This window comes from Pogona vitticeps, chromosome 9, assembly GCF_051106095.1.
Source record: "Pogona vitticeps strain Pit_001003342236 chromosome 9, PviZW2.1, whole genome shotgun sequence".
Taxonomy (NCBI): Eukaryota; Metazoa; Chordata; class Lepidosauria; order Squamata; family Agamidae; genus Pogona; species Pogona vitticeps.
Window position 1 is genome coordinate 27,681,079 of NC_135791.1, and position 7,760 is coordinate 27,688,838.

Sequence of the window (7,760 nt, forward strand, 5' to 3'; positions counted from 1 at the left end):
TTCCTACATGCCCATGATGGGAGGCTGGCCGTGGTGTGCCAGAGGCACCAGCACCCATCAGAGGGACATCATCTTTTTTATATTTGTTATCTTGTTATGCCCGCACCCTGTCTTTCCTCCAGTAAGCTCGCCTGGTTCTCCTCTTCCTGGCTTTATCTTCCCAACCACCTTGCGAAGTCAGCCAGGCTGAGAGAGAAGGTCTTTCGCCAGGGGACGCCATGTCTTTTTTGTGGCTGAGTGGGCAGGGAGAGTAGCCACCATGCCAGCAGGCCGTTGCGGTTGCCCCGGGCTTCCTTGAGAAGGAGCGCCCCCCCTCCCAGCCCCAATCCTTTGGCCATGTCACACAGGGACACAGCGGTCCAGGTCGCTCCAAGGCAGCCTTGAGCCCTCCTCCCCTCCCCCACTCAAGAGGAAACAGAGTTTTGGGGAAAGCTGAAAGCTAATTAATCCAAACTGAATGTTGGCGTGCAAAATGCAATCAGAGGCATTTCTCTGTCCCCAAGTGAAGAATGCGATCCCATGCGAGGAGGCTGGAAGAGCAAACAGCTGTCACAGGATTAGTGGCACATATTAGCCTGGAGTCTTGCTCCATGACAAACAAGTTTAAATGGACGAGGTGCTGGGCTTTAGCTTCAGATCAGATTTTAAAAAAAGAAAAAGAAAACGTGTGATGATTGATCCAGGGACTAAAGGAAGGACCCTGGTGAGTTCACGACTACTGCTTGGGGAAATTGTGGGAGTTTTAATTTCCCAGAGTCACACCACGGCCTCTGGCTAGGCTGGCTGGTCATCCTGGTACCTCAAGCCAAAAATGCCGAGTGGTGAGGGTCGCGCCCTCCTGCCCACGTTCTTTCGGAGGGACAAGGGGTTGGAGCTGCGCTTCCGCTCGTTTGCCAGGAACCCCGTGCGGATTCACTCTGTGGGGTGACCTGGAGTTTCCCAGTCATGGATCTTTGAGGCACCGGCTGCCGGCCTCGGGCAGGAGGCTCCTCGGATGAGGGCGCTACCTGCTCTCCCTGCCTCTGAAGCCTCGTTGTGATCTCTCCCCACTTCTTGAGAACTTGGCGAAGGAGGGTGAAAGGATCTGTTTCCCCCCAACAGTCAGAAAACACGTCCTCTCACACCGCTGTGATTCACGGCCACTTGGGAGGAAGTGTTCTGTGGTGCTCAAAACCCTGAACATTCCCCCCCACCCCCCCACCTGAGGCACTGCAAGGCTGAGAACCAGCTTGGAGCCCCTGGAAGGCATCTCCTCCGGCTCCAGCACAAGTGAGGGGATGAAAAAGGTGTTCTTACCTGCCCACAAGGAAGCTTCTGTTTTGTAATCTCACACTTCTATCAGACCCCTTTAAAAGGTCTGGTTCATTCCGATGAAATGGCTAATTAATCCACTCTAAAAAGGCAGAATTATTCAGGGCATGTTTTATTTTACCCGTTGGCTCCTTTAAAAAAAAAAAATTCCATTCACAACTCCTTCCATATCTCATTATCTACACACAAACACACAAATGTCTGCACTGAGCCTGGAGTGTTTGCAAACCCATAACCGTTTAATAAAGTGCCCGACGACCAGGTGGGAGGCAAACCCTCCCTGCCCTTCCAGATGAGGTGTCGTTTGCTAATGAAAAAGCCGCCTCCTTTCAGTGGAGCAGGGCAGGCAATCCCCTTGCAAAGATCCCCATGCCTTCCTCCCCAGAGACAGCCACCGGATTGTGGCCGCTCCCTTTGAAAAGGGTATTTCCAGCCCGCTGGGCCGGCAAGAGGGTTGCTTGCCAGGGGTTTCCCCACGAGCTGAGAGAACAGGCTCCTTGTGCTCTCCGCTCAGAAGCCAAGCTCCACCCGCCCTTCCTTCCTTCCCTCCCTGGCAGAATCAATTCCTGGCACAAAGAAAAAGCCAGATTCTTGGTGGGAAGACATTTCCCTGACACCCGCTGGGCATGCCCTGTCACCCGGGCCCTGATGCTCGACCGCAGGCAACCGGCACCACTGATGGGGGAGGCGGCCCTGCTTCTTCTCGCTCAAAGGATCTCTGCTTCCCAGAAATCTCATCCTCCTCTGGGCCCTCGCTTCCAGGTGAAGGCAGAGAAGGCCAAGCCTTCAGCAGTCCCGAGAACTAGGTGTTTAAAACTCTACACCTGGGCACCAGGCGGTTGCCTTTGGTGAGGCTCTTTTAATTTATTTATTTTATTTATTTAAAATATTTTTACCTCACCTTTCTCCTTAAAAAAAAACCCAAGGAGACTTACATCATTAAAAGGCAATATTTAAAAGTTCAAAGCAGCAAGTTTACAAATATTTTAAAAGAACCAGACAAATACCACACTAGAAATGATAAGCAAAATCCACACAAGAAACATGTTCAGAACAACAAGGCGCAACAATCCATTTGAAAAACCCACCCGGGCGGCTGGTCGCTCAAGCGCACTCGGCTCCTGCCTGAAGAGGTTTATTTCTCAGCCATCTGAGGCGAGTCCCGGAACCCCAAGCCGCTTCCAAGCCTGGCTGTACTTTGGGCACTGTTCACTCTGCCCCTAAAACATGTTACCTGCTCAGGAGCGGTGCCTCCTCCCCCTCCCCCAGCACCCCCACCCCCACGCGCGCCCTCCCTCCCTCCCTTGGGAAGAGCTCTCTGGGCTCCTTCGGAAAGAAGGCCCATAGTAGAAAGCCCACCTGCTCAGGTGCCTCTCCCCCTGGGCTAGAGGGCTTTGGCCCTTGGGCTCACAGGCCAACACCTTGCCTCCTCCTCCTCCTCCTCCTGAACCAGCTGCTGGCTGAGCAAACATCTGGCTCGGCTCCAGGGTTATTCCTCACCCTCAGGAAACCGGCCACCGCTGGCTCGGGGAGGTCCCTTTCTGGAGAAGTGTGTCATGGTGCTGCGCTCCCAGTCACCTAGCAACGAGCCGCTGGGAACCAACACCATCCCAGCCGGCTGTGTGTGCCCCAACCTCCTGTCAGTCAGTGCAACAAGGGGACAGTCCGTGGAGAGAGAGAGAGAGAGAGAGAGAGAGAGGCCCTGCCCTGCAGGACCAGCTGCCTCTTTGCCGGTTCGGTTCGTGGCCCCTCCGTGGAGCACCAGAAAAGCCGCCCTCCACCGGCTCCGGGGAAGCCCACGGGCTGCTTCCGTCTGGCGTCTGCATGGACAGTTCCCAGCTGAGCCTGAGATGCTGCCGCCCCTGGCCTCCCTCGCCTGTCTCTCCACACTTCCCGGTGCCTGCTTTCAAGCATCTTGTCCAAAAATGGCAAAGACGGGCTCGTTTTTGAGTTCTACTACAGGAACCTTCAAGGCATATTGTTGGAGAGAGGAGGCATTCCGTGCAGGCCCAAGGCTGGCCCTCTTGCAAGCAAGCCTTTCCTCCTCCTTGCCCTCAGTCTGTCCTTCACTGCACCTCTTTGAAGCGCTCGCTGTCGCACATTAAAAGAGGGGCGGGGAATCCATGCTGTCCTCTCCCTCCTGTTGAGGATCCAGTCTTCTCTTTTCCCTCCTGGGTGGAGCCAGTCCAGCAGGTAAACAGCTCACCTGAGACCTTCAACCCAATGAGCTCAACTCACTCAGGGTTGTTGATCTTGGCCTGGCCAGCTCCCAGGCGGGGAGGACTTTGGAACCTTTAACCTTTTCCTGGCTGTGGCGCTTTTCAGCCTTTCCCCTCAACACAAACAAGGTGCTCAAAGTGCCTTTCGTGGGTGTGATCCTGAGCCCCACACAGGCCGGGTCTTGTTTTCTTCAAAAAGCTCTTGATCCCTCTTCCGGCGTCTCTCCTGCTGGCACCACCACATTGCCCTCTCACGTCCAGACCTTTGTCACTCCGACACCCATCACCCTCCGGCCTGACTAGCAGTCCAGAACATTTCCTTTTTCCAACCGCGCAGAGGAACAGGCAACATAGAGAAATTCTTCCTGGGGGGGGAGAGGAAGGCTGATGGGAAGGATCACGCCAAGGGACAGAGCAGGTGGGCGGGCTTGAAGTGGGCAGCATGCCTCTCTGCCCGGTACGGGGAGGGGGGTGGTTTGGAGAAGGGGGCCGGAATGGGGGCAGCAGCCACAGAGCCAGGAAAGGTTTCGTGTTCCTGAAAAAGGCAATGGCACCTGCAGAGTTTCGTCACCAACTCCGGCTGCTGAAGGCGCGCCACCTGAGGCGGCCCACGGGCTGGGTGACGTCATGTTTCACATGTCTTCCTAACCTCCCTCCGTGCATGTACGTGCGCATGTACACGCGCACACCCATGCCCCAGAAGACAAGTGCACAGAGAGAGAGGGAGAGGGAGATTCGTGTCAGCGGCAGCTTCTTCCCAAGGGCCACAGAAAGGCCTTGAGCATCAGCCCTCGGGGGAGGGAGGAGTTGCCCCTCCAGGCGTGGGAAGCACAGGTTCCAAAACAGGAGCAAGGCGGGTGTGAACCCAAGGATGGGACTTTTAGAAACTTAACTTAGGTAGATCCCACCTCCCACCACCACCCGCTCCCCAAAGTGGAGGAGGAGCTGCTCAGGGTGGCCTCCATGGCTCTCACGCTCCTGCTCTCCTGCATCATCACCACAGCCCTGCAGGATCTTCCAGGCGGAGACCTCGTGGCCAGCCCAAGGCTCCTCAGTGAATTTCAGGCCCATGAGGGGCTTGGAAAGCCCATCCCCAGAGCGCGCACCCCCCCCCAGCTCCTATGCTCCAGCCATGATTGTGCTTCCCCACCTTTACAGGGATGCAAGGCTCGTCTTCTCCAGTGAGAGATCCCGGGGGAATCCGACCTGGGTCCTGGCGTGGCCCCCTCCCCCAAATCCCCCAGCAGCAGCCCCTGCGGAGCAGACTCAGGAGCAGCCAGAGGCACACCAGCCGTGCCCCTCTCCAGCTAAGGGAGAGAGAGAGAAAGAGAGAGAGCAGACACTTTTTGTTAGAAAGATCTTTTTAAGGAGACCTTCGCCAGCCCATGTACTTCTGTGCTGACCGAGGCCCTCCTTGGTCTTCCTCTGAAGAACCAGTTCTCGTAGGAGCCGTGGACTCAGGCGACCCGGCTGGATCTCTGCTAGCCACAGACGTGGCGTTGGCGTGATGCCTCCTTTGGGCGAGGCGCCTGTCAATAGGTCCATCGGTGGATTCCCCTGGGAGAAAGGTGCCACCCCACGCTGAGCGAGCGCTCCTGCTCAGACCAGTCCAGACCAGCCCAAACCGGCCGGATCGTCCAGAGCTCTCGGCAAATCACTTCCAAGAGCCGCCGACCTCGCTGGGGAGCCTCGTGGGCTGGTTGATCAGGAAGCGCCAGAGAAGACATCCCCTTGGCAGCCTGCCACTTCCCTAGGCAGCCAGCCCGGGACTGACTGGGGCATCCAGTTGGCAAAGCCTGCTTCCGGGTTCAGCTGAGAGCAGCTCCTCTCCCCAAATGCCTAGCATCCTCCCCACAGCCCTTCCCACACCTTCTCCAGACCATTTGCCTCAGCGGGGGCACTTCTAGGTGGGCAAATGAGAAAGAGAACAGAAGATTTAAAAAGGCACGCAGGGAGGCAGAGGCAGCTCGAAAACCTGCCCTGGTGTGTTGGCCTCTGGGGTCTCGCTGGGGCAGCAGGGTGGGGGACCTTGGCTCAGCGAGCATGCCCCTTAGGAAGGAAGGAAGGGGTCCCTCTATGTAGGGGTGGCCACACACACACACGTTACCAAAACACACACACACACACACACACACACACACACGAGAGAGAGAGTTCCAAGGCCTCTATGGAGGAGACAAGCGGGGACCAGGCAGTCTGTGGGTCTCTCTGCTGAGGCCGGGGCTGCCCAGCTGCTCCTCTCTGGGGATGAGGGCCAGCTCATGGAGGTCGTGGATCCCACCCCCTCTGCCTTCTGGCTCTTTCTCTTCAAAGTGGACCAGTCAGTCCTCCGAGTGGAGGCCAGTCCTCCTTGCCAGAGCAGACCCGGCTACCCTGCTCCCGGAGCGAGGGACATTTCCTAGAAAGGGGTTCTTCCCTCACCCTGGTCCTCCTCCTTCGTCTCCACTTCCTCCAGAGAGCAGGCCAGTTCTGGCCCGGGAGCTTCAAGCTCTCCTTGTATGGCCGGCACTGATTTTTCTGCCACCCATCTCTCCACATCCCCACACCCTCCTCTCTCAGTATCGCCCTGTGGAGAGGAAGAGCGAGCCAGAGCAACCTGTGGCCCGTTTCCTTGGCAGGCAGCCTTCCCTCCTCCTTCGAAAACAGCCTGAGCCAAACAAAAATTCCCCCAGACGATGTTTGCGCAAATCACGTGAACGAGGGGAAAAAACACCGCTCGGTGCTCAGCGTATATATTTGGCTTCTGCTGTGTCAGGATTTTCCACCTTCCGGCCTCCTTCCCTGCCATCTCCTCTTTTTCCTGAGATCCTGTGCCTTTTGCCAAATTTGTGAAACTTTCTGATTCATCCCAGAGCTATCCCGGGAAGGCTGAAGACTGCTTGCTCGCTATTATGTTCGTACGTATATATTTTTTTCTCTCTCTCTTTTCTGAAGAACCCGCCCAGGAGAGATAACTGAATGAATGGATTTCCACAGGGCATCATCCTGTGCACTGCACAAGACATTAAGGGGGTCATTTGCACCCATCCAAAAAGAAGCTGCTCGTTTACATTAAATCGCCTATTCTAATTTATAAGCACAGAGGCAGAATTGGAAATTAAAATTTAAAAAAAACACAAACCTTTAAGCACAACAGCTATGCCTCTTACTGCAGGGGAGAAGGCTGGTGTGGCCTGGCAGCTGAGCCGGCTCTCTAGCTGCAGGGGCCAAGTTTCCCGCCCCCCTTCAGCCCTGCATCCTCATATCTTTTCCCTAAAGGAGTACACGTGGCCACCTTACAAGGCAGCCTTTTTCTGTTACTCACTTAATCCAGTGGGTGGCCATAAGCCAGGATCTGCCAAAGCCAACTGTTCAAAGTGTGCAAGTTTGCAAACCACACCTAACTCTTTGCCCTCAGGCCCAAACGCTTCTTCACCTCTGGGATGACACGCAGGTCTCTTCAGAATCCTCTCCAGGTGGAGCTGAGCTCTGACAAAATCCAGTCTGGTGGGACCTAAGGGGTGTGTTAGAGAGAGGGAGAGATCTGGCCGAGGAGGGTCTCCCTTGAGAGCTCAGGCGGCAAAGGGGCGGCCCAGGGCAGGCACAGCCAAGGACGGTGTTGGGCAGCCAGCACGGAAAGGACGAAACCTCCTCCCTCCTTTCTGAAGTGGACACTAGAAGAAAAAATAAATGCGCTTCCCCACCGGGAGGGCCTGGAAAACAAGCTCTACCGGTGTGGCCGTGTCCATCTGGAGCCTGGTTGGGGACGAAGCGTCTTGTGGCTCTTTCAGGACAAACAAAATTAACAAGGGCAGAGTCATGGGGGGGGGGCACGTGCAATGCTTATCTCCTGCAGCAGAAACCACCAAGAGCCTTGTGTGAGTCTTAAAGATGACGGCGTTTCCTTGGACAGACCCGTTCCAGGCATGTGGAATGGTCAGTGGAGAGAAAAGCGGGGATGGGTGGGTGGGTGGAAATCATTCAGCCGCCGAGCCTGTTTTGGCCCCCATCCTGGCTGGGGAACTGTGCAGGCCCTCTGGCACAAGAGCCTTTCAAGGCGGGAGGAGGGGAGCAGGTCTTTTCAAATTGCCAAAGGCTGCCAGGGGGCTCTTCATCAGATACACCATGTCCCCCCCTTTTTTTCCCTTCCCGCCCCCATGGTGGTTTTCCTCTCCTGTCTCTAGACTTCTAGACTGACAGATGTTGGCCAAATGACTGTCAAAACCTTGTGTGTGGGGGGGGCACGAATCT